The sequence below is a fragment of the Herpailurus yagouaroundi genome, unplaced genomic scaffold, assembly GCF_014898765.1.
Source record: "Herpailurus yagouaroundi ecotype Mexico unplaced genomic scaffold, PumYag 188, whole genome shotgun sequence".
Taxonomy (NCBI): Eukaryota; Metazoa; Chordata; class Mammalia; order Carnivora; family Felidae; genus Herpailurus; species Herpailurus yagouaroundi.
In genome coordinates, this window is record NW_024412419.1 from 19,704,315 (window position 1) to 19,731,748 (window position 27,434).

The following is a 27,434-nucleotide window of genomic DNA, read 5'->3' on the forward strand; positions in this document are numbered from 1 at the left end:
ATGGCAGAGCTGCTCTAAACACTACATCCCCAGCTTGCAGAGTCCCGAGCAGATAGGGAGGAGACCAGAGCAAAAGGGCTTTCTCTTTCTCTTCTAAGTCCCCTTGAGCGGGAAGAAACATTGAGGCTCCCAGCAGACGTCTTGGGCCAGAATTTGACCAAATACCCATGACTGGACTGACAAAAGGGAAATGAGAGTGGCATGATTTACTTACTCCTTGAAGCTGGGCACATCACTGCCCCATCGAAATAGGGCTTTTATTTTACTTGTACTTTTCTTTTCTTTTTTTTTTTAAGTCAAAAAGAAGTGAGGAATAGCTGTTGGGTAGGCTACCCATCGCCCCTGCCAGAGGAGCTCAGGAGAAATTATACACGCTAAATCCACCGGGCCCAGTGCCAAGGGCAGGACAATGCCTCTACAGAAACTAGTAAAATGTTTTTCTTCCTCTGATAATTATTAATCCTCGGCAGTGACTTAGAAAAATTCTTGGGCTAAATTTCTTGCTATTAAATGCACGATGGGTATAGAAACTGACTGTAAAACTGTTTTTAAAAGTCACTGTGCTTCTAACCCAAACTTCTTACTCTAATGCTTATCTTACCACGACATGAGTGGTTACGAATCACCTCCAATTTACATATTACAGAGGAGCCTTACATGGTAAAGAATAAATCATTTTCAAATTAGACATTCCATCTAGAACTGACAGCAGCTGATTCCCAGCACTGTCTTTTATTTCTGACATGCTTTTAGATGAGAGTAATCTTATATTTGCAGTAATTCTCAGGATAAAATTTTCTTCTCAAAGCTTCTTCTACGAAGTGGTCTTTTATTGTTGTTGTTTTTGTTTTTTTAGTTTTGAGGAATAAAGCAATTCTTCTCTCTCTTTTGAAATTGCATATCAAGTCCAGAAACATTGACTCTTTAATTTAAAAGATTAATGTCAAATGATGGATGTAAACATGTATTTTCCATCCTGTTTCTTTGCGAGTGCCTTTCTCGTTCTTGGTAGATCCTCATTCCTATTGGATTTCCATCGCACGCTAATTATCTCCGGCTACAGCTGCTTACTGACAGCTGTTCCCTTCACTGCCCACCATGCAGCCACCCTTCTGCGGGCGACCCATACTGTAGTTCCCATCTGTGGACACCCCTGCCTCCCCCGTGTGGTTGCTTCCGCTGGGGCTTTCACCCTGCCTCAGACGCAGAGCTTGCGGCCTAAATCATTCCAAATGTTGCATTCCCCTGGCCTGACTGACTGATTAACAGAAGCCTCATTTAGCACCAGTGAGAAGTAATTCTTTTGCTAGGACTTCTGGGAGAGATTCTTTCTCTGTCCTGTCAGTTTTTTACCTTTCAAGGAAGCCCCAGAGTTGCTGTAAACTATCTTGATATCTTGAGTGGGAACTCGTCTCAGAATGGAGCTGAGAGGGGTGCCTGGGTGGCTTAGTTGGTTAAGCGTCCAACTTCAGCTCAGGTCATGATCTCACGGTCCGTGGGTTCAAGCCCCGTGTCGGGCTCTGTGCTGACAGTTCAGGGCCTGGAGCCTGCTTTGGAGTCTGTGTCTCCCTCTCTCTGCCCCTCCCCTGCTCATGCTCTGTCTCTTTCCCTCTCTCTCTCAAAAATAAACACTAAAAAAAAAAAAAAAAAAAAGAAGAAGAATGGAGCTGAGAGAGAGAGAGAAACAGACAGACAGACAGAAAGGCTCCCTGGTGATACATTTCAGCCTTCAAACCAACACAGCAGCATAGCAGCAAGGCCTATTCCTGGACTGTTCAGTTACATAATCTAGTAAGTTCCTATTTCATTTAAGCCAGTGTTTGGATCCGATTTTTCTCTCCCTCGCTACCAAAAGAGTTCTAACTTATACATAGGTTCAGAATCTCTCACGACCAAGGAATATTCTCAGATACTGAATATGTCATAAAAATTAATATGAAAAATACTTAAAAGGGAGTAAGTGTACCTATAACTTACGTCCAGTATCTTTGCTGTCTTTAAATAGTAATGTCCACCTGTGATGTAATGCAATATAGAAAAGAGTTTAAACAGGTATTCCTGATATTATATGACTTAATGAACGAACTCTAGTCGTTATTATGGTAACGTGCCCTGGGGGCAGTTTCCTCAAGTCTGAGCATGTACTTTTGTTTCCTTTTCGAATCTAAATTATTTCTCATTATCATGGAATAAAATAATCTTGAAGATATTTAGCAATATTGATAAATCATTGGCACACATAAGCCTATAATTATAAAAGTGGTGGTCTCATGCTGTGATGCTTGAATTTCTCTGGCTATTTCTTTTACTCAAACAGTGCTGTTCTGCGAAACAGACACAACAGGCTGGTTAGCATGACCACGTGACATGACCACAGTCTCTTGGCTGAGAGACATTTGTGCCTGGAGTTGGACATCACTGTGAAGACACTGTTCACTTCAGGAAAACTTCGTCCTTCAGTCAATACTTCTAGCCTTCCCCGCGGTGACCTTTGCGCTCTCCACCCCAGGTGTCCACATCCTTGTCAAAGGGTGAGAGACCTTCTGTAATTGGCGAGATGATTCCAAGACAAGGGGCCAGCCAGGTTGTCTACCTGGAGCGTTCCCTAGAAACAGAGCCAGTTCCTTTCCCTGTAGGAACAAAACAGATAGTAAGGCAGATTCTGTTTTTTGTTTTTTGTTTTCACGGTGATAAAGGACACATTGATTGTGCTAAAAGAAGTTATTTTCCTAGGGAGCCCTTCTGCCATACATCCTACAGCTATATTGGCTAATACTACACCAGGAAAACCTAGAGTTTATGTTAATAGGTAATTATTTCACATGGCTCAAAATTCTGAGATACAAATATTTGTGAACACTTTCTTTCCCACTCCCGTTTCCCTGAGGCCCCCGTTTTCCTCCCCAGAGACAATCCATTTTCTGTTTCTGCCATGTCTTTTCAGGGCGATGTTCTGCACATTTAAGCAAATGCATGTAAATATTATCTTTTCCCTTTCACCTCAACAATGGTATATTTCCTACTCTGCAAAGATATAGATTTCTTTTTTCACCTAAGCTATCCTGGATCCACTTCCATTTTGGTACACAAGGAGCTTCCTCATTCTTTCTCATAGCCTCTGAGTATTCCATAATTTCATAATACCATGGTTTTACCAGTGTCCTATTGGTAACATTTACATTTCTCCCCCACCCCCCAATCTTTGGCTCTCACAGACAGTGCTACAGTGAAAAACCTTGAACATACATCAGTCTGCATGTGAATGAGTGTATCTTTGAAACAAATTTCTAGAAGTGAGGTGTTTTTTTTTGGTTAAGGGCAAGCATGTTTGTATTTTTTCTCATTTTTAGAGGTTTGACCTGAAAAAGTAATACATACACATGGTAAACAAACAAAACCAAACCAAGCAGTATGAGAATATATATAGTGAAAGATGAGTCCCCCCACCTCCTTTGGCCTCTATTCCCTTTTCCATAGGTAGCCATTGTTGTGTGCACACTTCTAGAGAGTATAGGCATATGCAAACATGTATATGTGAATCAGCATTTGTCGTTTGTCTTTGCTTGAAACAAATATATGAGGAACACACACCATTTTGCACCTTGCTTTTTTCACTTAATATATTTTAGAATTCATTGTGGGTACAGATCAGTCTCATTTTTAAGGCAATACAAGATTTCCTGTGAGAAGACTGACATTAACTTTTTTCATTAAAAAAAGTTAAGGTATAATTTATATACAGCAAATTTTACCCTTTTAAGTACATAGTTCTGCAAGTTTTGACTAATACATACCATCCTTTGTAATTTAGATAGATATTGCCATATAGCCCTCCTGAGAAAGTTGGGTAAGTATGCGTACCTGCCCTTCCACGAACTTCCACAACCGAGAGGTGTCATCGGACTTTTTGATCTTTACCAGTCTGTAGGGGAAAATGGTATGGCATTATCATTTAAAATTTTATTTCCCTTATTACGACGAAGCAAAGCATCTTTTCTTTTTTAATTTTATTTACTTTTTTAAAAGATTTTATTTTTTTTAAGTAATCTCTACACCCAGTATAGGGCTCGAACTCACAACCCCAAGATCAAGAATTGCATGCACCACTGACCAAGCCAGCCAGGCACCCCTATTTTTATTTTTTTAAAGTAAACTCTACACCCAACGTGGGGCTCGAACTTATGACCCTGAGATCAAGAGTTGCATGCTCTCCCAACTGAGCCAGCCAGGCACCCCAGCATCTTTCCATTTGTATAAGATTTATTTAGATGTCTTTTCTTGGGAACTGTCCGTACTTTATTTTTTTGTCCCCTTTTTCTCTTGTGGGTTGGTCGTCTTCTTCATATCAAGTAGGGAATCCTGACATATTAGGACATTGTCTGGTATATAAATTGCAAAAATTGGGGAAACTTGATGTTCGTAGAAACATTAAGTAAGGACTACATTCCCTATACAGCAAATACTTAAATCTTTTTCAATCATTGGGAGGATATTGCATGTACAGAGTTCCACTTCAGGAGAACTAAACTTCCAAAATGACATTTGGCTCAGAAGATTGTCATGTTTTGTAAAAGTATCAGATGTCTGTTATTCTGAAACAAAATAAAATTGCACATATGTGTGCAATTGACTATACAGTCTTTGAGTAAACTACCAGGATTAAAAGAGTGTTTTATCATATATCATATAGCTGACCTGGGTCTCTCTGATTAATACATGTGAATATCCACCAGTTCATTTCAGGCACATGCAAAGATGAGAAGTCTCTTCTGGATGCCTCTTGCCATAGCTCTCCAAGGTGATTACATCATACTGAAATGAAAAATAATTCACAGTTTCGGGTATCTATCTCCAAACTGCATACCTGCTGTTTGACACAGATATCTATGTCTTAGGATGCAATGGAGAGGAGTTGAGACACAAGAAAATGAAAAACTGTCTTGTTTTGACATGACTTGGAGAAATAAAATTTGTTATCTGGCCCCCAATCCAGGAGAAAGCTTGTGAACTACAAATGATGGGAACGAAAGAACTTCACTTGATTTATTTGGATAAATAAATTTATAGAATGTTTAGGAAAGAAACTCCAGGAGGAAGGCGGTGGCAATAGACAGGAGTGAGTCAGTACCCCTTCTTACCTGTGGACTCAGGGACAGAAGGGTATAATTAAGTCATCCATTATGAGCTTGAACCAGGTGAGCAATGGTCACTGGCTTTGATTTTAATTTGTGTATTGAGATGAAGCTTTTTGCATACTCTGTCATTATATATGACTTTCTTCAAGCATGGATAATTGATACAAGTCATACACATTTGTAGCCTTTTCATTCTTTCTCTTGATGTCTGCACGTATCTTGATCAACATCTACATTTGATGTATATTAATAGAGCTTTCTAATCATTCATGATGAATCTAATCACTCCTAATTGGAATGAAAAGTAATGAAAAGACTTCACACACAAAATCAGATCTTTGAGTTTATTCTTGTTAACTACTCGTTTTGCGCGACTGGCTCATCAAACAACGGAAGCCACTTTCTTTGTGTGTCCTACTCTTCTCCCCTCTGGGCAGAGACTCCAGCACTTCCTTCATTTCTCATCACTCGCAGGTAATAACCCTCCTTGTGGTCACACACACAGCCTCAGCCTCCTAATTACAGCTTCTCCCTTCCTTTGGCTGGGGCCTGTCTGTGGGCCCAGGAAAGCGGGAGGGGGAAACTGCTTCTCTTTGTTCCTTGTCTTCCCGCCCCTCGGTGCTCTCTGAGAGGAGCTCTGCCAGGAGCTGGGAGTGGGTGTGGTACGAAGGAGAGAGGTGACTGTCTGGCTTCCCCTCTCTGGGCCTAGCAGGGTTTGAGACATTCTCCTGGGCAACTTCCTAGACCCTTTATACATTCTGCTCCTGGGCCTTGACTGACAAACCCACTGACCTGAGCAGTGCCCTTTCTTCCTTTTTTTTGAGAGAGAGAGAGAGGGAGCATGCAGGCGTGCAAGAGAACTCGTGTGCGACCAGGGGAGGGGCAGAGAGAGAGAGAGAGAATCTTAAGCGGGCATGACACCCAGTGCTATCTCATGACAGTGAGATCATGACCTGAGCCAAAATCAAGAGTTGGTCGCTTAACCGTTTAACTGACTGAGCCACCAGGCACCCTGAGCAGTACCCTTTCTATTCGCTGGCTGTACCTGTTCCCGCCTTGGCGTCTGCTCCTGCCAGTGTCCTTTTTACCTGTGTCCTTCACCACAGCCAGCTGCCCTGGGATAGGATCTATTTAAAATGACCTCTAGGGGCATCTGGGTGGCTCAGTAGGTTAAACGTCATGGAATACTACTTGAAGAAAGAGGCAGGTTTCTATGTGCTGATATGGAATGATCTCCAAGGTATATTAAGTGAAAACAGCAGGGTACAAAAAAGTGTGTTATATGCCATCTTTATGAACAGAAGTTTTCATAAATATGTGCTTATATATAAGCATGAACCATTTGCAACAACATGGATGGAACTGGAGGGTATTATGCTAAGTGAAGTAAGTCACTCAGAGAAAGACAGATATCATGGGTTTTCACTCATATGTGGAACTTGAGAAACTTAACAGAGGATAATGGGGGAAGGGAAGGGGACAAAACAGTTTCAAACAGAGAGGGAGGCAAACCATAAGAGACTCCTGAATGCACAGAATAAACTGAAGGTTGATAGTGGTGGGGGAGGGGGAAATGGGTGATGGGCATTGAGGAGAATACTTTTGGGGATTGTATGTGAGCGATGAATCATGGGAATCTACCCCCAAAACCAAGAGCACACTATAGACACTGTATGTTAGCTAACTTGACAATGAATTATATATAAAAAACAAAAAACGGAACACAAAAAACATCGGACTCTTGATTTTGGCTCAGGTCATGATCTCATGGTTTTGAGCCCTGAGTTGGGCTCTGCAATGACAGTGCAAAGCCTGCTTGGGATTCTCTCTCTCTCTCTCTCTCTCTCTCTCGTTTTCTCTTTGTTTCCCCCTCCCACCCCACTCTCGCTGTCTCTCAAAATGAATAAGTAAAGTTTATTTAAAAAAACTAACAAAATGACCTCTGGGCCACAGGAAGTGTTCTGTTGATGCTTTTGGTGGGGCGGGCCCTGTTTCCCTCTTCTTTGCGACCTGGCCCCTTTAAGGTTGTCAGTCGCGACCTCCAGAATTAATCACACAAGGATAACAAAACGAGTTTCCATGGGGTCATGCTGAGCTGAAGCTCCTCTACCCTTGAGCAGGTTTTATAGCTCCTTCCAGAGAACTCCTCCTCACCAGATCCTCCCTTTCTCATCAACATGTTAGGCCTTTAATGTGGGTCAGTTGTCTAACCTGCTTTTGGCATCTACTGTGAACTTTCCATATGGTCTCACACCTCACTTTGGAATCTGAAATCTATCAAACTTGGTCAGTCAAACCTCCCTGTTAAATACGTCCTGTCATGTTTGTTTTCTTTCTTTCCTTTGAAGGATATTCCTTTTATTTTATTTTTTTAATTTTTTTTAATGTTTATTTATATTTGAGAGAGAGACAAAGAGACAGAGAGCAGGTGGGGGAGGGGCAGAGAGAGAGGGAGACAAAGAATCGGAAGCAGGCTCCAGGCTCCGAGCTGTCAGCACAGAGCCCAACTCCGGGCTCGAACTCAGAAGCCGTGAGATCACGACCTGAGCCAAAGTTGGACGCTCAACTGACTGAGCCACCCAGGCGCCCCAAAGATATTCCTTTTATTTAGAGTGTTATCGCTAGCAAAACTTGCCCCCTGCCAGAGGGCCTCACTCAGATTCGTGAGATGGTTTTTATCTTCCCATGTCTCTGGGAGGCCCCTCCGCTTTCTTTATATCTATTTATTTAAATCACATGTTTTTGATTAGGTAACATATGCACATAGTACAAAATTCAAAAGGCGCAAAAGGGAATAGCATGAAAAGCAGATTTCCCCTCAACCCTTATCATTGGGATTCCTGGTCTCTCTCTCCAAAAGTCCCAATGACTGTGAGTTTGGGAGTATATTACCAGAAGTATATATGCAGACATAAGCATATATTTATGAACACTTTTGTTCATAAAGATGGCATATAACACACTTTTTTGTACCCTGCTGTTTTCACTTAATATATCTTGGAGATCATTCCATATCAGCACATAGAAACCTGCCTCTTTCTTCATGGTGGTTACATTAAATTTCCTCAAGTGACTGTAACATAATTTATTTCACCAGTTCCATATTTATAAAGTTCAGGTTTACCCTTGTTGCTTGATTTAAATAAACCATTTACAGGGGTGCCTGGCTGGGTCGGTCAGTGGAGCACGCAACTCTTGATCTTGGGGTTGTGAGTTCAAGCCCCACATTGGGTGTAGAGCTTACTTTTAAGAAGTAAATAAAAATATTTAAAAAAAATAATCAATTTACATAATTGTTTGAGCATGGGCTCTGGAACTAGACTGTCTCTGGTTATGTTTCAGCTAGACCACTTACTTGCTGTGTGCCCTGAAGCATGCTACTAAACTTCTCTGTGCCTCAATTTCTGAATCTCTAAAATGGGAGGAATAATATTTACCTTTTAGAGTTGTGAAGATGAAATGAATTAAAGCAGGTGAAAAGCTTACACCTGTGGTTAGCACACACTAAACACTTAATATACATTAATACTTATTCGTACTGGATAAAAGTGCTCTGCTCCCTCTTGCTGTTCCTGAGCTGGATCTGGAGATCCAGACAGAAAGGAGCTGTTGTTTCTCCCCTGTGGTGCTGACGAAGGGACTCCCTGGCTTTGTGCTTCGGATATGTGTCTAGTATCTGCTGATCTCAAGGGAGCCTGGGTGCTCTTGGTCTCAGGGTTTTCACAGCCAAGTCTGGGTTCCATGACCTGTGATCTGGTTGTCTCAGCAAGGTGGGGCCTGGTGGTACTTCCTGGGCCTTTGACCTTCTCTGTGGTGCCTACTAGCCCTGTACACCATTCGAGGTCTGGCTACTTCTCCAGTATAGCCCAGTCCGTATTCTCTAGAGTCAGAGCCATGGTCTTCCTATGTTGGTGATCCCTCTGACAAGGTTCATTCTCAGCTGTTTTCCAGAGCTTGAAACAAGTTTCTGGGGCAGCAGCCATCTTGGTCCTTTGTGTTTGCTCGTATCCAATGAACGCACCTCTCCAAATTCTGCATCTTCTTTTGGTTGGCTAAAGGTCGACCTGCAGTACTTTCTTCCAGAAAGAAACTGTATTCCCTGACTTTTGGCATGTTGGACAATTTGTCTGTTGCATTTATATTTAAATGATAATAGGTAGGCTGTGTATGATATTCTTGGATCACACTTGTTTTTTTATAAGGATTGTCTCACTGTTTTTTTTATTGTTGAATGTTACTATGGAGAAGTCCAAGACTCATCTGAAATTTTTCCCTTTATAGATGAGTCGATAATTTTGCGTAAATGTTCAAAATTTTTTTTCTTTATCATTGTAGTCTAGTAACTTTATTGAGACATATTCTTGTTGACAGTTCAAATTGTTTGTTTTCATCTTTCTTTGCTTTTTTTTTTTTTTTCTCAAGCTTTTCTTCTATGTTCTTTACTGGTTTTCATGTGTTCACTGTTTCTTTGTCACTCCTATTGTGGCCCTCAGTTCTGGAGTAGTAAATACCTTTTCTCTCCTCTTTTCTAACTCTTCCAATTGATTTTAAAAATCAGTTTTTTATGTTTATTTATTTATTTTGAGAGAGACCGAGCATGAGCGGGGGAGGGGCAGAGAAAGGGAGAGAGAGAATCCCAAACAGGCTCCACACTGTCAGCCCTAATGGGGGCTTCATCTCAAAAACCATGAGATCATGACCTGAGCTGACATCAAGAGTCAGACTCTTAACCGACTGAACCAACACACACTCCCCCAAAATCAACACTCACGCTATATTTTATCAATGAAATTTAAAAGTATATATAAGGTATAAGGACTAATTAAACAAAGACTTGACTACTAACATCTGGTTTAGAAGTACATCAGCTTAAACTGACAAGTTTATTCTAAAATTTATCTGGAAATTCTAAGGACCTAGAACAATCTTGAAAGTGGCAATCTTGAAGAAGAAGAATAAATATGGAGGACTTACACTTTTAGGCATTAGATTTCTCATGAAGTTAGAATTCAGACAATGTGATTTAGGTATTAGGAGAGACAAACAGATGAAGGAAAAGAAATCCAGAAACAGACCCACACATATACAGTTCCCTGACTTGTGATACGTGTAATTCATGGGGGGAAGATGTTATTTGGAATAATGGTGTTGGGTAAATTGGCTACTCATATAGGAAAAAATTAACCTTGACCCCCTACCTCACTCCGCACACCAATATTTTGATTTTGGCTCAGATCATGATCTCACCGTTTGTGGGTTTGAGCCCTGAATTGGGCTCTGTGCTGACAGTGCGGAGCCTGCTTCAGATTCTCTCTCTTCCTCTCTCTGCCCCTCCCCTGCTTATGCTCTATCTCTCTCTCTCAACATAAATAAATAAACATTAAAAAAAAAACCCAACTTTTTAATGATTTCAAACCTATATATACAGGTACTTTTTGACCTAGAAATTCTACTCCTTTGTATATTCCCAACAGAAATGAATGTTTATATCCCCCAAAAGACATGTACAAGAGTATTCATAGCAGCCTTTTTCATCATAGTTAAAAACTAGAATCAATTCAAGCGTTAATGGATAAATAGTGTCACATATATCTAATAGAATACTATGTGATAGTGCAAAAGATTGAACGATTGCTATTCAAACAATGTGGATGAATATCATCAACATAATGTAAAGTAGAGAAACCTACACACATACAAGAGTACCTACTATATGTTTTCATTTATAGTACATTTAACACTAGACAAAACTAATTGATAGTGAATGATAGTAATCGAAACAGCAATTACCCTAGACTGGGAGGGGACAAGAAAGAACCTTTTTGGGTGTTGGTAATGTTCCATATCTGTATCAGAATGGTGGGTACATGGGTGTAGTTAACTTTTAAAAAATTTATGAAGCTATACATCTAAGACTTTGCTGTATATAAAGTCTACCTCAAAGTAACAAATTTTAACACTAACTCATGTTTTTGTTTTTGTTGTTTGTTTGTTTGTCTTTAAAATAGGCTCCATGCCCAACATGGGGCTTGAACTCATGACCTTGAGATCAAGAGTAGTATGATCAGCCAACTGAGCCAGCCAGGTAGCCCACTAACTCATGTTTTAACTTCAGTTGTCTAGTCATTTTCTCCTTGACCCCTTGTGTCTCTGCTTTGAGTGCTTGTTATATACAGGTTATTTTTTTCCTAGAGATTACTTTTCCTTTAGTTTCTAGAGATAATGGAATTTTTTTTGGTCATAATTTTCTCTGGCTTTGTGACAAGATCTTTCTGCCATGGTTCTTTGTCTGCCAATTATTTTCCCTATTGATTCCCTCCTTTTTTGTTGTATTTTTGTAAAGATTTGTGCTGTTTCCCTAGGGCACTTTTTTAAAAAATTATTTTTAAAGTTTATTATTTACTTTTGAGAGAGAGAGACAGACAGACAGAGCATGAGCAAGGGAGGGGCAGAAAGAGAGAGAGACACAGAATCTCAAGCATGCTCCAGGCTCTGAGCTGTCAGCACAGAGCCCGATGCGGGGCTTGAACTCACGAACTGTGAGATCATGGTCTGAGCTGAAGTCAGACACTTAACCGACTGAGCCACCCAGGTGCCCCGGTAAGGGCACTTTTCCTGGCAGGGCTGTCCCACTGTACATCTCCAAAGGACAATCTCCAAATAGTGTCCTCTCCAGAGGGTGCCATCCACATGAAATACAATATGAATGTTGGCTCCTGGAGACCCGGCTACTTGGACTACCTATATGCTGAAGTACTTGTGGGGAAGGGCCCAAAGCGGAGCGCCATACCTCTCCCTGAGCCCCCATGATCTAAGCAGAGTCTGTATGTGTGCTGGTATGAGCTGGCCTCGTGCTTCCTCTTCTTCAGAGGAAAAGTTTAGCAACTGCAGGGCAGCTTATTACTGACGGCTATTCTTCCACCTGGCGTCACCATGCCAAGACTGTGGGTCTACAACCTTCTTTCTTCACCTGCTCCCCTCCCCCCTCAGTGGTCTCAAATGGAGTCCAAGAAAACTTCAACAGCTGGCCTGCACCAAGTGTGGTTCTAAGCAAGGTACTGTCGGTTCTAAGCAAGGATTTCAGGAATCCACTTGCATTCCCAGGAAGGTTTGAGCATTCCGAGTTCTGCCAGCTCTGCAATATGCAATCTCTCTGCCTGGATCTCCTTTCTTACTTGAGTTGGATTCTCACCATAGAAAATAGCCTTCCTTCACATATGTTAAGGTTTAGGGTAAAAGTGACTTGGCCAGTATGTCAAAGATTACATTTCTTATTTTCCTTGTTGTTTTCAAGTGATTGAAAATATTTTGCTCTCAGGGCGCCTGGGTGGCTCAGTCAGTTAAAGGTCCAACTTCAGCTCAGGTCATGATCTTGCCGTTCATGGGCTCGAGCCCCGCATCGGGCTCTGTGCTGATAGCTCAGAGCCTGGAGCCTGCTTTATATTCTGTGTCTCCCTCTCTCTCTGCCCCTCCCCCACTCACACTCTGTTTCTCTGTGTCTCTCAAAAATACATAAATGTTAAAAAAAATGTTTTTAATATTTTGCTCTCACAGACAATGCTACAATTGTACATAACTCAGTTTCTATATATGCAAGTGTATCAGTAGAATAAATCCCTGAGATTAGAATTCTGGCTAAAAGGATATGTGCACTTATCATTTGAACAGGTATCACCAAATTGCTCTCCCCAGAAGTTGTATACTGATTTATATTCCCATCAGTAAGCATGCCCATTTCCCCAGACCCTTGTCAACACCATGGACTATAGTACATTTTCGTCTGTGTCATTTTTTTTTTAATTTTTTTTTTAACGTTTATTTATTTTTGAGACAGAGAGAGACAGAGCATGAACGGGGGAGGGGCAGAGAGAGAGAGGGAGACACAGAATCGGAAGCAGGCTCCAGGCTCTGAGCCATCAGCCCAGAGCCCAATGCGGGGCTCGAACTCACGGACTGCGAGATCGTGACCCGAGCTGAAGTCGGACGTTTAACCGACTGAGCCACCCAGGCGCCCCACCCTTTTTTTTTTTTTTTTTAATGTTTTTGGTCTGTGCCATTTTAAGAGGTGAAAAATGGAGTCTCGGTATATTTTGAAATAAAATTTTTCTCATTTCCTGGGTTTAAAAGTCATTTGTCTTAGTGTTTCCTTTGTACCTCCTTTTCTATAAACTGTGTATCCATATCATTGGCCCATTTTCCTGTTGGGTGTTGGTCTTATTGATTTACAGGGGACTCTTTATATCAAGGAAATCAAAACCCTTTGTGATATGAGGTACAAATATTTTTCCCAGTTTGTCATTTATGTCTTGATTTTGCATATAGCAATCATTGCTTTATTGATTTTTTTTATTCATGACATAGTGGTTATGGACTCTTCTCTGATAATTTCTGTTTTGTGTTTTTTACATCCTGAGAAGTGATCTTCACTGTAATACAAGGTGAGTCCCTTTGTGGTCACCACCCATGGTAAAACAGGGTTCACAATGAATTCCTCAACATCATGCAATATGGCTTAAGGATCAGATTTTGTTGGAGAAAACTATAAGCCAGGGGTGAGCAGGAAGAGGAAAAAATGACTAGCCCTCTATCTTCTCATCATCCTGTGGAGAAGCACATCAGGACCTAAGCAATCAGCTGAACACAGAGTGGGTTTGAGTTTCAATGGAAGGATGCCCTGTCCTCCCCCATTATTCTTTCTTCTTGTAGGGCTAGCCTAAAAGCAATATTATCTGGGGTGCAGGGTAATCAGATACTGAGCACCAAGAAGTCTAGATTTGGTATTTAGGAGTATGAATATTTACAGGAATTATGTAGGAAAGTCAGCTGCCCAAAATTTGGGAGGCTGTATAATAAAAATTGAGGAAGGTAAATATGCTGATTTCCTAATCCTTTATAGCTAGGGGGCCAAAAGATTTCATCTTTTAAAGCTGATAAATCAGATAAGGAGGTATAATGCACTAATTCGTACAAAGGAAAACCCTAAGACTGATACTATAATCAACTAAAATTGGGTCAAGTTCTTGGTTTCAACAATAAAATCCATACTAACTACTTTAGGCTGAAAGGGAGTTATTAGGTAGCTCATATAAGTGTTGGAAAGGCTGGAAGAACAGGCTATAAGCTGAACTTCTAGAAGAGCTCTCAGAACCACACTGTAGAACCAGCCTGGCAAGATAGCTGCAGCCACAGCCAGCATCAGCTGAGCCCAGGAAGGCACTTCCTCGAAACCAGGAGTTGCTGCCTCCAATATGCAGGAAGATCTCAGCGAAGAATGCTCTTCCCCATGTAGCTGCATGGCTCCCTCCCTAGGCCAGTCCCCAGTTGGCTTCCACTCCTGGGTCTCAAGTTGGCAGACTAAATTTGGTCCTAGATCCCTAGAACCTAAATAATGACCTTGGGCTTCTATAGAGGCTCAGTATAAATCTGTCAGTGTTCTCAGCTTTCAACCATCACCACCTGCCTGCTTCAGGGTAAATTCTGCCTTCAGTGTTCTTCTTTTAGAGCAACTGAGTGGTTTCTTTCCCCAGGATCTAGGAGAACCATTTTCTGAGGGGGAAGAGTGGGCTCCACCTAACTGTGTACAGAACTGACTCTCCCCAATTTATAACTTGCCTTCTAGGGAATGAATATGATTTGAAGGCTCATATCCATGGTAAGCATTTAAAATCATTTCTTATTTAAAAAAATTTTTTTAATGTTTATTTATTTTCAAAAGAGAGAGAGAGAGAGCGAGCGAACAGGGGAGGGGCAGAAAGAGAGGGAGACACAGAATCCGAAGCAGGCTCCGGGCTCTGATCTGTCAGCACAGAGCCTGATGTGGGGCTCGAACTCACGAATCGTGAGATCATGACCTGAGCCAAAGCCAGACGCTTAACTGACTGAGCCACCAGGCGCCCCAAAATAATTTCTTATTTAATAGATTAAAAATATATATTTTTTGACATGTGATACAGCCTTTGATACCAGAAGGTGGGCCCCCAGTTCAGTGCCCATGTCATTCCCTCTCACATAGACTCACTGGTGTGTTCTTCCTTTCCAAGTCTGCACACCATGCCTGTACACTCTCTGGGGAGATTATTTTTAGTCATCAAATTCCTTAACATGTTGGTGATGAATTTCTGCTGGAGAATTTTTTTTTTTTTTGCATTTAAAAAATCAAATCACAGCATGAATTTCATCTGGGGACCACATGTCTAGGAAATTAATTATTTCAAACCCAAGGGCATAACCGGCCACAGCTAAAATGGATCTGGTTTATGGTTCTGCCATATTTGCTCATAATGCATTGAACTCCTGACAGAATCACTGTGCTACATGCTGGGCTCTGGCCAGTAGCCTTGTAACTGTCTTCTGGTATGACTTGGATATTTGGGACCTGAAGTTTGAGGGAGTTTGTCGTTTCCAGAAATGGAGAACAGGGACTAGGTAAAATGATCAATTTTGAGGGATTCTCAGGCCATCACATGCAGATGCAGATGTAAGAAAACAGAACCACAAAAAGTTTTTGAAAAATCTGCTACCTGTATTAATGTTGATTATGGTTATGAGAGGAAGTTAGATTGTAAGTTCCTTCAAGGAAAGGAAGGATCTCATCCCCTAGTGCATACCTGCTTGGAACAGGGGCATTGAGGATGAGGGGAAATAACACCTTGACCTTGTGAAGAAAAAAAAGCAATGTCTTCTATAGCTGCCCTTCAATAAATAATCATTGAATGAGGGGCAGTGAAGGATAATTATACCCCTTAAGGAGTAATTCAGCTAAACTTTGTATCTGTGCTTGTGCACATCCATGTGGGGAGGGGGGTTCTTTCTCAGAAAGGCATTTCCCAATGGATAAAGCCTTAGAACTGAACTGGAAGACTTGGATCTTGTATACATCACCATATGACTCTGAAACTTAGTGTATTCTGGGGGCACCTGGGTGGCTCAGTTGGTTGAGTGTCCGACTTCGGCTCAGCTCATGATCTCGCGACTCGTGAGTTCGAGCCCCACATCGGGCTCTGTGCTGACAGCTCAAAGCCTAGAGCCTGCTTCAGATTCTGTCTCCCTCTCTCTCTGCCCCTCCCCTGCTCACACTTTATCTCAAAAACAAATAAATATTTCAAAAATTTAACTTGAAACTTAGTGTATTCTGAATAAGTCATTTATGAACATATACTAAGCATGTGGACTAGTGCATTTATTCAGAAGAGCAATCCAGCTTTATCAAGAGAATTTGAGTGAGAGTAATTGTCATGGCCATGTAGTCCTCTAGAGAAACTCACCTCAGCCCATAATGGCATCTTCAGGAGGATGTTCATTGCATGTAGAAAGCGTGAAGCAACCTAGGTTTCCATCTCTAGGGGGATGGGTAAGTAAAACATGAAGGACCTTTATCACAAAATACTCTGCAGCAATTGGAAGTGATGAATTAGAGATACACAGAGAATATGGATAGACCTTTAAAAGTAGTCTTGAGTAAATAAATAAAATGGAGCAATATCATACCACAATTTCATGTTGGCTAGTTAAAATCACATCCATGGAAAACGACACATGCATTTATGAAAGATACATACGCACTTGAAGACATATCCCAAACATACTAGGAAGGATACCTATGGGGTGGGGATTGGAAAAATAACGTTATAAGAGAGGGGATTTATCTAAAATCAGTGATGAGAATATGGCACAATCATCTCCAGCCTAATGAGAAACAGCAAAAACTGCCACTCTTCACCCCCCATAATTGGAATTGTTCCCCTCTCCCTGCCTGCCTTAATGGGGTTTCCTTTTTCAAATTGTTCTTTAGTCACTCATGGCTTTTCCTATACTCTGTTCATTGATAACCCTTGATAATGCTTAGAGTTCATGATTCAAATATTCTGCTCCTTAAACTTTTGTAGGCAAATTAAGTGTTAGATATGAATAGAAAGTAATGAGGGGCGCCTGGGTAGCTCGGTTGGTTAAGCAACTGACTCTTGATTTTGTCTCAGGTCATGATCTCATGGTTTGTGAGTTTGAGCCCCGTGTCGGGCTCTGCAGTGCAGAGCCTGCTTGATATTCTCTCTCTTTCTCTCTCTCTCTCTCTCTCTCTCTCTGCCCCTCCAGCACACTGTCTCAAAATAAATAAATAAACTTAAAAAAAAAAAGTAATGAGTTTTTAAGCTTGATCCAAATAAGTGTTATTTCCTGCATAGATTCCAGCAGTTCTGTCAATGCTCGAAACGGTTTTGGTATTTCATGTGTGTGCATGTATGCACACATGTGCACATTTAAGGATCAGCCAAACCTTCTGTTATTTTAAAACCTAGCCTTACTTACCTGGTCAGTGTCCACCTCTTCAACCTCAACTCATTCCGGGCTCCCCACCTTGCCCACAGTGGTCCGGGCACAACCCACCTCTTCTTCATCTCTGCAGCACATGGAACTCATTCTTCCTTGGGGACTTTCCAACAGTCATTTGTCTTGTCTGAGAGGCTTGTCCTGGTCTTCCTTCTCAAGTTGGGTTCCTTCTGAAATGTTATATCCTCAGAGAGGCTGTTTCTGATCACCCAAATAAGAGCCATCTAATAACCTGCTTCCCCGCCACCTTGCTTTTATTCTTCCCATTGCCACTACGATCAGGCATTTGTTTAATGGTTAACTGTATCCCCACCTTGAAAAAAAGTTGCATTTCCTCTACCTAGAAAGGTGCCTGCCGGGGCGCCTGGGTGGCGCAGTCGGTTAAGCGTCCGACTTCAGCCAGGTCACGATCTCGCGCTCCGTGAGTTCGAGCCCTGCGTCGGGCTCTGGGCTGATGGCTCAGAGCCTGGAGCCTGTTTCCAATTCTGTGTCTCCCTCTCTCTCTGCCCCTCCCCCGTTCATGCTCTGTCTCTCTCTGTCCCAAAAATAAATAAATGTTGAAAAAAAAATTAAAAAAAAAAAAAAAGAAAGGTGCCTGCCACCTGGTAGGTGCTAGGAAATTTTGTTGAATAGATTGGACAGTATGATTAACTCAGATCTTTGTACCTGAGGTCCCAAAGTCAAGCAGCCTGAATACAAGGGGTTATTATAGATTCTTTCACCCTTGCTAATTAATTATAATTTATTGTTTATTATTTTACTATATCACTTCACACTTCGCCATGTACCACATATGTCTCTCTATAAACAGCATGTATCTGTTAAACGTATCTGTTTGTCTTACTAAGTTGTGGACTTCTGAAAAGAAAGAACTATGTTTCTAATTTGTACCTCCCTTGGAGGACTTAACACCAAACTCTGATATTCCAAGTATTAGATACATATTTTTGTCACATGGAACTGAATATGAATGGTATGAATGTGTGTGTGTATGTGTGTGTGTATGTGTGTGTGTGTGAGAGAGAGAGAGAGAGAGAGAACAATTGTGTGGGTCTATTTGGGTACATTTTGTGGCAGTGATTTTTAGACTCGTTTTGAGTGTCTACTTACATTTAGAAAGTGCAAATTTGGACAGAGATCAAATTTCTGGGCCATGTTGTCATAACGGCCTATATTCTGTGGGACATAAGACAAAATGGAAAACTGGTAAATGCAAATAAATTCATGTACTTAAGATGGTAACAGCCAATTTACACCATACTGTGCTCCTTTCTACATAAAATCAATGGCATGAGGGAGTTAAAAGGGGGAAAGGCCACAAAAACCATGGTTAACCCAGCAACTAGAGTAGGTAGAGCATACAGCCCATGGGCAACTTGAGAACTGACCCTGTGACCTGCTAATTTTTCTCCGCAGTGACCAGCACGGTGCATAACAGATAGGAAACACTTAACAAAACTTGTTAAATGATGGATTAAATGAAAAGTGGATACATGAAAAGTAATGACTTTTTTATAGGACTCATAAGTTGGCTCAGGAGCCCCTGGCTTGGAAGACTCGAGTGAAGGAGCTCCAAAAATGTGGCATCATTGACCTAAGTGTGGGATCTCTCTAGAACACATATTTAGCCATAGAAGTGGCATTGCTATCCATCAAGTCACTATCTTCCAGTCTCTTAGGCTAGAAACTTTAGAAGCTTATGTGACTCACCCACTTTACTTGTCTAACACGCCTAAGCAGTCATTAATTCTTGCCAGAGTTATCTCAGAAACATCCCCAGCTCCCATCGCCTTATTGCCTAATTTCCAGACAACAGCCTCTTGATTGGGATCTGGCCACCAATCTCTCTCCCCTTTGCGACCCTCTCTTTGCTCACCCAAGTTACGCTCCTGCAACCGGCACGTTAAATAAGCTGGAGCTGGGAGGATTCAAGCAGAAAGCAACTTTTTCTACCTTATGACTGGCCCTTCAGAATTGCTCTCTCCACTCTTTCCTCACTACCCATGGTTTTCTGCTCCCTTTCACGTATTGAAAAGTTCAGTCCAATGTCATTTCAAAACTTCAGTGTCTTATCCAAATTAGAGTTCTCCCTCCCTCTAGTGTGGGCCGCAGCCAGACTCGCAAACGTGGTTCATGGTCCTTTGTTCTTTGTCTTACCCCCTCTCGCACTAGCTGGGCCCAGGAGAGAGAGGGAGTTAGAGAGAAAGAGGCAAGGTGTCCCCCCGCCCCACAAAGAAAAAAAAAAAAAGTTGCAAAAATCTTTTAGGGGCGCCTGGGTGGCTCAGTCGGTTAAGCATCCGACTTCAGCTCAGGTCACGATCTCACGGTCCGTGAGTTCGAGCCCCGCATTGGGCTCTGGGCTGATGGCTCAGAGCCTGGAGCCTGCTTCCGATTCTGTGTCTCCCTCTCTCTCTGCCCCTCGCCCGTTCATGCTCTGTCTCTCTCTGTCCCAAAAATAAATAAACGTTAAAAAAAAATAATAATAAAAAAAAAAAAAGAAAGAGGCAAGGTGTTCAGTGGCTGTAGCAGTTGCAATCACAGGGTCCTCTCCTCGGTGACTGGCAGATCTAAAGGGTACGTCTCTAGTGGGGTGCTTCGGAAGATTTGTTGAGAGACCCTTCCTCCCTGGGATAGCGTACGATAGCATTGCCTGGATGATACCCACGTCAGCTGGCTCTTGAAATTCCCCCCTTATCACCCGGATTCCAGCACCTACACCGTGTGGCCTATGTTGGAATCATCTAGAAAAGCCTCTTCGAGTATCGAAGATAATGAGTCCAACTCTCTTTTTCATGTTCTCGTGGCACAGACTTTTCTATTGTTTCTGTAAATGCAGCTTATTCCCTCTGGGGACCCATTGGTTTTGCTCGGCTGGCCGAGGTACCACCAGCCAGCCTTTCATTAAGGATTTTTTTTTCCAGTGGAACGAGAAGGCAGCCTCTAGGTCCATTCTTTTAGCCTTCTCTGCAAAGCTTGGGGGTGTGGGGAGGTCTAACTGAGGCAGAGCAAGCTCAAGGCCACTCCTTGCCAGTCCTGCCTAGACAGTCTTATATCTGGCTTAGAATGTGTGCAAATGTGGGGGAGACATAAACCCATTGTTCTCAGCTTTGGAGCCCCAGCCAAAACCCTGAGAAAGGAAGAGGCCTATTTTAACATGCTGTTATGTTCCTTTAAAAACATCAGAAACTGTTTTGCTTTGTTTTAATTAACTGTTGTAAGCTTACAATGCCTGATTTTGAAGTCCTAGAAAAGACATTTTAGCAAGCTAAGAAAGAGATGGCTGAAACCCCATCATTTTGTAAATGAGAACCCAACGTGCGGGGAAGTTGGCTGACTTACGGAAGACCACACAGCTGGTAATGACTGACCGGGTCTGGAACCTAGAACTTTGGCTTCCAAATTTTATGCCCTTTAAGATTCTGCACACTATGCTGCTTCTATCCTGCTTCTTAATGTTCTTCTCCCTAAGGGGGACCAGAGACATTCACGCCTAAAAGAAAGCAACCTGTGTGTAAGGTTCAAATGAAAAGAATACACACTTTTAACGATTTTCAAAGCCTGTAAACTGGATGGTATGATTATGGATGGTTTTAATTTCTTGGTTTACCTGTATTTTCTAAATTTTCTGTGATGATCATATATTTTGGATCATATATTCCTTTTAGCATAAGGAAACAAAACATAGACAATTACTCTTTTCAAGTACATGTCTCTATTATAGGAAATAGCTCCATATAAATGAAAACAAAATTGCATTCATATACTTTTTGTTAAGTCCATTTAAGCAGAATAATAAGACCTGCGTTATCCTCCTGGGGCTACTTAACTGCGTAACTTTGAGTTAGTCACTTGAACTCTTTGGGAATCACTTCCTCAAATGTCATGTGTAGAGCCTGGGCTGGATAAAAGTCTAAGATATTTTCCAATTCTAAAAATAAAAAACTATTTCTTAAAAGCCTTGTGGGGAGCAATTATGAAAATTTGTATGAAAGTCTTAGAATATAAAGCTCCATGTAAATGTGTGGCAGCAAAGGACCATGATTTCTCATCGTTGTCCAGCAAGGACCTTCCAATCAAGTGAGATCAGCCTTGTTGATTCATCTAAGCAGGACGCTCTGCCTCTGTGTTTTCCCTCAAGGTCCGCACTTAGCGCTTGGCCCAGCTTCCTCTGAGAAGTCTCTGGGACTACCCCAGCCCTCGTTGATGTCCCTTCCAGTCCCTGTGGACTCAGCCCGGCACTGTCCCGTTTAGCTAAACGTCTGACACACTTCGGCACTGCCCATTGTGACATCTTGTGTATTAGATTTTCTTCTCCAGTTCGTTGCCTGCAGAGGGCAGCTACAGTCGCTGCTCCCGCGTCCCCAACTACCGTCCCAAGTAGGCCAAGCACACAGGGCATCCTCCATAATCTTTGTTAGTGAGAGGTGTCCATGAGGAGGCGGCACGTCCAATTAGAGGCTCCAGATACGTGGGGTCCCCAGCTGTCCTTGGCACGGGTTGCCCTCCGCAGCCAATCTGGGTCTAGAAGAAAATGCAAGTGATCCCTTTTTCTCCAGCTTCCTCTGTTTCTTTCCCCTCCCCGGCTCTGGGCGGCTAACTCTGGGTTGCTTTCTGCTGTTGTCACTTCCTGGAATTGGACCCATGCTCTGGATCTCTTCTGGAAAAGGGATCATGGGTCTCCTTACACTGCTGGCTCCAGGCGACCTTCCTTAGGCCAGGCCAAGGGAGCGGAGTCCGCCAGGCCACTAAACTATCTGGGGTATGATCTGGGCCTCTTGGCTGAGAAGCCCAAAACACTTGCTGCTGCCGGTGCTGCTGAGTTTTACTCTCTCCCAGGACCTGGGGAGGAAGGAGGAAGAGCCACTTCTCTCCCTCACCTCCCCTAAGTGGCTCTTCGGCCCTCCCTGCCTCCTCCTCTTCCCTGGCTGCCTCCCCTTTTCCCCTCTCCCTAACCGACGTCCCTCTGGCCGGCTCTCTGACAATCGGCTTTCGTTTTCTTCCCTCTGTTACTTCCTCTTCTTTCCAGCCCAGTTCTCGCCCTGTCCGTGGACATTTCCGTTCAGTTATTTCTGCTCGCAGAGCCAACGGGAAGGGAGGTGATGGCCACTCTTTTCATACCAGGCAGGGAACTAGGTGCTTTCCATACATTTTCCTCATTGTAAGAGTGAGTCTCAGGGGTCCGTTTAACATGGGGAAACAGAACGGTTGCTTCAGACGGCACCTCAGAAGCTGCTCACAGCCGTCCCCACTCCTCACCGGAGTTGTTTCCTGCCCTGACCCACAGCACTGGCCCAGGGGCGGTGGTGGCACTGACCCTGGGGTGAGATGTCAGAGGGGGAGTCGAAGCCCTCCGAAGTAGGCCACGTATGCTGTGCCGCACCGTTCTGAGCACTGTGATAAGGCCTTCTGTGCACACTGCCTCAAGTCACACATCCAAAGTGAAATGTGGGTGTTTTAATCACTGAAGAGAATCCTTAATACTGCTCCTTCAGCACATAGTTGCTTCTCTCGCGCCAGGAGCTGCAGGGAGCCTATTGCTTCCCATCCTGAACTGCTTCCAGAAGCGTTAGGTGATGCTCAGTACAATTTTCAGTTGTTATCATAGGAGGCCCTTAGAGACGCTTCTCAATTCTAGCAATTAGCCACACAGGGGTCAACCAAGTGTTCTCAGCTCTAATTAACAGCTGTGTTGAATCTGGGACACATGCAACTCCTTTGGGGATATGCTCTTCAAACAGAAACAAAACCAGAATATCAAGCTCTTCCTCCTTATCGGAGGCCGCGAAGTCTGAAAATTATCGCCGAGGGTATTCTCAATAAAAATGCCGGGAAGCTGAGTGGCTTCAGAGCGAATGTCTGAATTTAAAGGTACAAAGATCATCTCAGCTCTACCATGAAACTATCCCGTGGGGCCCATGAGGCTCCAGGGAGTGCTGGGTGTGGGGAGGGGATTAGGTGCCTCCCAGATGCTCGCCTGGAGCCCGGCTACACCCAGCAGGACTACATGATATCATCGCCCCATGAATCAAAGGCTTGCTCTCTGGCTTCAGAAGGAAAAGGAACAGGAACAGGATACTTTGTGTCAGGGCTCCTGCCCCAAGCGGGAACCATGCTGATGCCGGCTCAAGTTGTCTCTGGGCGTGCTGGCTGCCTGCCCTCCCTGACAGCTGCGGGAGTTCTGCAAGAAACCTGAGGGAGAATTTCCTTTGCGGCCATGACTGAGAACCCAGGATCAAGAGCTCTGCAGGCAGAAAAGACATTACTCTTCAAATATCCCAAGTCATCTACTAGGGTCAAGAAGCAGCCGGCAAAAAGCAGGACAGCTGGCTGTCCGGCCCTGAATGGAGAAAATGTTATTCTGCTGGGAACCAGCCAGTTGAATATTTCTTCACTGACAGCAAATGCAACAGAGGCATTTAAAACCAAGTATATTTTAACGCTGTGATATTTCAAGTGAATAGAAAGCTACAGAACAATACCTATGGCCCCAGAGAGTAAACATTAACTTCGTGCCATGGTTTCTTCCATCTTTTTCTAGATGATTTGTGTATACGTTTGAACCTTCCCCTGATACATATCAGCCTCCGAGGTTGATATGTATCCTCTTGTGTTTCCACAGGAGCGTATATTCTTACTAACTATGGAGGTATCCGTAAGCCGACAATATCGCTCTTTTTTTTTTTTTTTTTTAATTCTTTTTCAACGTTTTTTATTTATTTTTGGGACAGAGAGAGACAGAGCATGAACGGGGGAGGGGCAGAGAGAGAGGGAGACACAGAATCGGAAACAGGCTCCAGGCTCCGAGCCATCAGCCCAGAGCCCGACGCGGGGCTCGAACCCACGGACCGCGAGGTCGTGACCTGGCTGAAGTCGGACGCTTAACCGACTGCGCCACCCAGGCGCCCCTATCGCTCTGTTTTTGAGATGTGTGTCAGTGCAATCATTCTGTGCCCCTCATTTTGCAACCTGTTTTTACTTCTCTCAACATGTTCCCAAATCATCCACATTAATACATATAAATCTAGCTCATTTAACTTCAGAGAGGTGTTTTGTTGTATTTTATGACTCTATCAAAGTGTATTTATCCATTCCCTTCTCGATAAACATTTAGTAACTTAATTTTTTTGACTCACAAACGTTGCTGTAACCCCAAATAGCTTTTGTCTATATGGATTTTATCTACTGATCTTTATGGTTTGAAATTAAAACTGAGAAATTTTAAAAATATCTCTGTATTAATTCATTTAAAAATAGCAATAATAAGCCTACTACATTTTACCATAAATAACATGCTTTTAAATAAAAAAATAGCTGTATTTTACGAAACAAAAATATTAGTGAGAAGGTCGTTGTTTTTGCATTTTTGCAAATCTCTTCAGTGTTTGGCTTGATAGAAGTCGGCTGGATCTTCATATCTGCTTCTGTATTCAATCTGCTGTAATAAGTTCTTGGTTAAAGCATAGGATGACAAGCAGGCCTCACCCAAATATGTAGTTGGAAAGGGGAGGAGTATTTTAATAACCTTCTTAGATAATTTGGATATTCTTCATCAAAGATACTAAATCAAGAGTCTACAAGTGATAGTTTCTTAAAGGTTAGTTCCAAATGTGGAATCTGAAATTGTGTCAACGAGTTTCTCATCCTTTGTTACACTAAAACCCATTGATCTTTCTTGGTCATTTGGGAGACATTGGTTCACTGAGTTATACATGCCTTACAAATGTCAGCAGGTTTTATTATATAATATCAAACCCCCCCACACACACATTTATTGGGTGGCTTAGTCAGTTAAGCGTTCGACTCCTCATTTTGGCACAGGTCATGATGTCACGGTCCCTGAGTTTGAGCCCCACATTGGGCTCTGTGCTGATGGTGCAGAGCCTGCTTGGGATTCTGTCTCCCTCTCTGTCTCAGCCCCTCCCCCACTATCTCTCTCTCTCTCAAAATAAATAAAGAAACATTAAAAAATTAAGAAAAACACATTTATTTATATCACCACTGATTTCATCATAAAAACGTTTTTTAAAATTGGGAAACTGTCAAGGTCATGGTAGTGAATACAAATTTTCCAAAATTCTAACTTTGCTTGAAAGCTCAAAATTTATCTTTGGCAACAGATGTAGTCAGTTCCTTGAAGTGACAGGCTCACTTTGTTCATTTATGAGAAAATGCCTGCCAAAATCCCAAGTCTGAATAACCATAGTTTTTTAGTCTTTCTTTCAAGTAGAAAGGGTGTTCTATGAAAAAAGCAGCTAGTTCAGCTCATAGCTCAAAAAAAAAAAAAAAAAAAAAGAGGCATGTGTTCTGCCGTGAGACACCATCATACTTCGGTGCGCAGAAACGCTTGATGTGTATTTTCTGTTTCATTACACAGAATGTTAATATTAAGAAGACATGTACTTCAGAGTTGAGATTTAATAAAATGTATAAATAATTTTCACTGCTTCGTCAATAAAATTAATAAATAAAAGGGCACCTGGGTGGCTCAGTCTGTTAAGCATCCAACTTAGGTCATGGTCTCACGGTCTGTGAGTCAAGCCCCGCGTTGGGCTCTGTGCTGACAGCTCAGAGCCTGGAGCCTGCTTCGGATTCTGTGTCTCCCTCTCAGGCTGCTCCTCCCCCCACCCCCTCACTCTCTGTCTCTGTCTCTGAAAAATGAATAAACCTTAAAAAAAATTTTTTTAGGGGCGCCTGCGTGGCGCAGTCGGTTAAGCGTCCGACTTCAGCCAGGTCACGATCTCGCGGTCCGGGAGTTCGAGCCCCGCGTCGGGCTCTGGGCTGATGGCTCAGAGCCTGGAGCCTGTTTCCGATTCTGTGCCTCCCTCTCTCTCTGCCCCTCCCCCGTTCATGCTCTGTCTCTCTCTGTCCCAAAAATAAGTTAAAAAAAATTTTTTTTTTAATTACTAAGTAGAACTGGATGATGATGATGGTGATGATGATGATGACGACGATTTTACTTCAAGCCCCTGACAGTAAAGAATACAATGACGAGCAAAACAGTTTGGCACCGTTTGATTCGTACTAAATCACCAGCAGTTTTACCTACAATTGCTTCTGCATCATCAGTACAAACAGCAACACGTTGAAGTGTGTTGGCAAATAGTGCAGAGTGTAGATCTAAGGATGGAATTGCTGGGGCCGAGGGTATGCGCGCGTTCACGTCTACTAAATAACACTAAATCGCTCTTCAAAGAGGTTGTGCTCTCCCAGATATCTACCAGCCATGTATAAGAGTTCCTGTTGCTCTACAACCTGGCCAACTTGGAACTCGTCTTTCAATTATGGTTTTGGTGTCTTGGTATAGACACTTTAAATTCTATTTTGAAATATGCCCAGAGGATTCTGTCCTTATCATTCTGTTCTTAACAAGGCCTCAAGAGAAACTATTTTACCAGAGCCTAACTGACTGGGTTCTTGCCAAAGACTAACCAACCGGAGGGAAGGGAAATATCCAACATCAGCCCCCTCTAACCTTCTTGTCTCATCTAAGGAGGTAAAAGTTAAACAAAACCGAGAAGCACTTGGAAAGTCACAGCCCAGGGGCAAAGGCTCATTAAAAGTCTGTGACCTAACCATGGGACAATAGAATACTTACTTCCCCTGCCCCCACCCTTCACACCACCAGAACAAGAAGGCCCCTGTATACTAACAGGGGAATACAACAGAAAGAATTGCATATCCCAGACATTATTTAAGAGAATTTGAAACAACTATAATTAATATGCTATGAGGGGTGTCTGGGTGGCTCAGTCAGTTAAGTGTTAGACTCTAGATTTCAGCTCAGGCCATGATCTCATGATTTATGAGCTCAAGCCCCACGTTGGGCTCCACACAATCAGCATGGAGCCTGCTGGGATTCTCTCTCTCCCTCTCTCTCTCTGTCCCTACCCTGATTGCACACTTTTTGTCTCTCAAAATAAACATTATCTATATCTATGTCTATCTCATAGTAGATATATCTCATAGTGTATGTAT

The 27,434-nt window shown here is 42.5% G+C and overlaps 1 long non-coding RNA gene across 1 annotated transcript; it reads right to left on the bottom strand.

Moving 5' to 3' along the window:
- On the bottom strand, nucleotides 1-27,244 carry LOC121044196 (uncharacterized). The gene is made up of 3 exons (XR_005797191.1): nucleotides 27,146-27,244; nucleotides 11,868-11,872; nucleotides 1-12 (listed from the first exon to the last, which is right to left on the bottom strand). It is a non-coding gene; the product is annotated as an uncharacterized LOC121044196 (long non-coding RNA).
- Nucleotides 27,245-27,434: the final 190 nt, after the last annotated feature.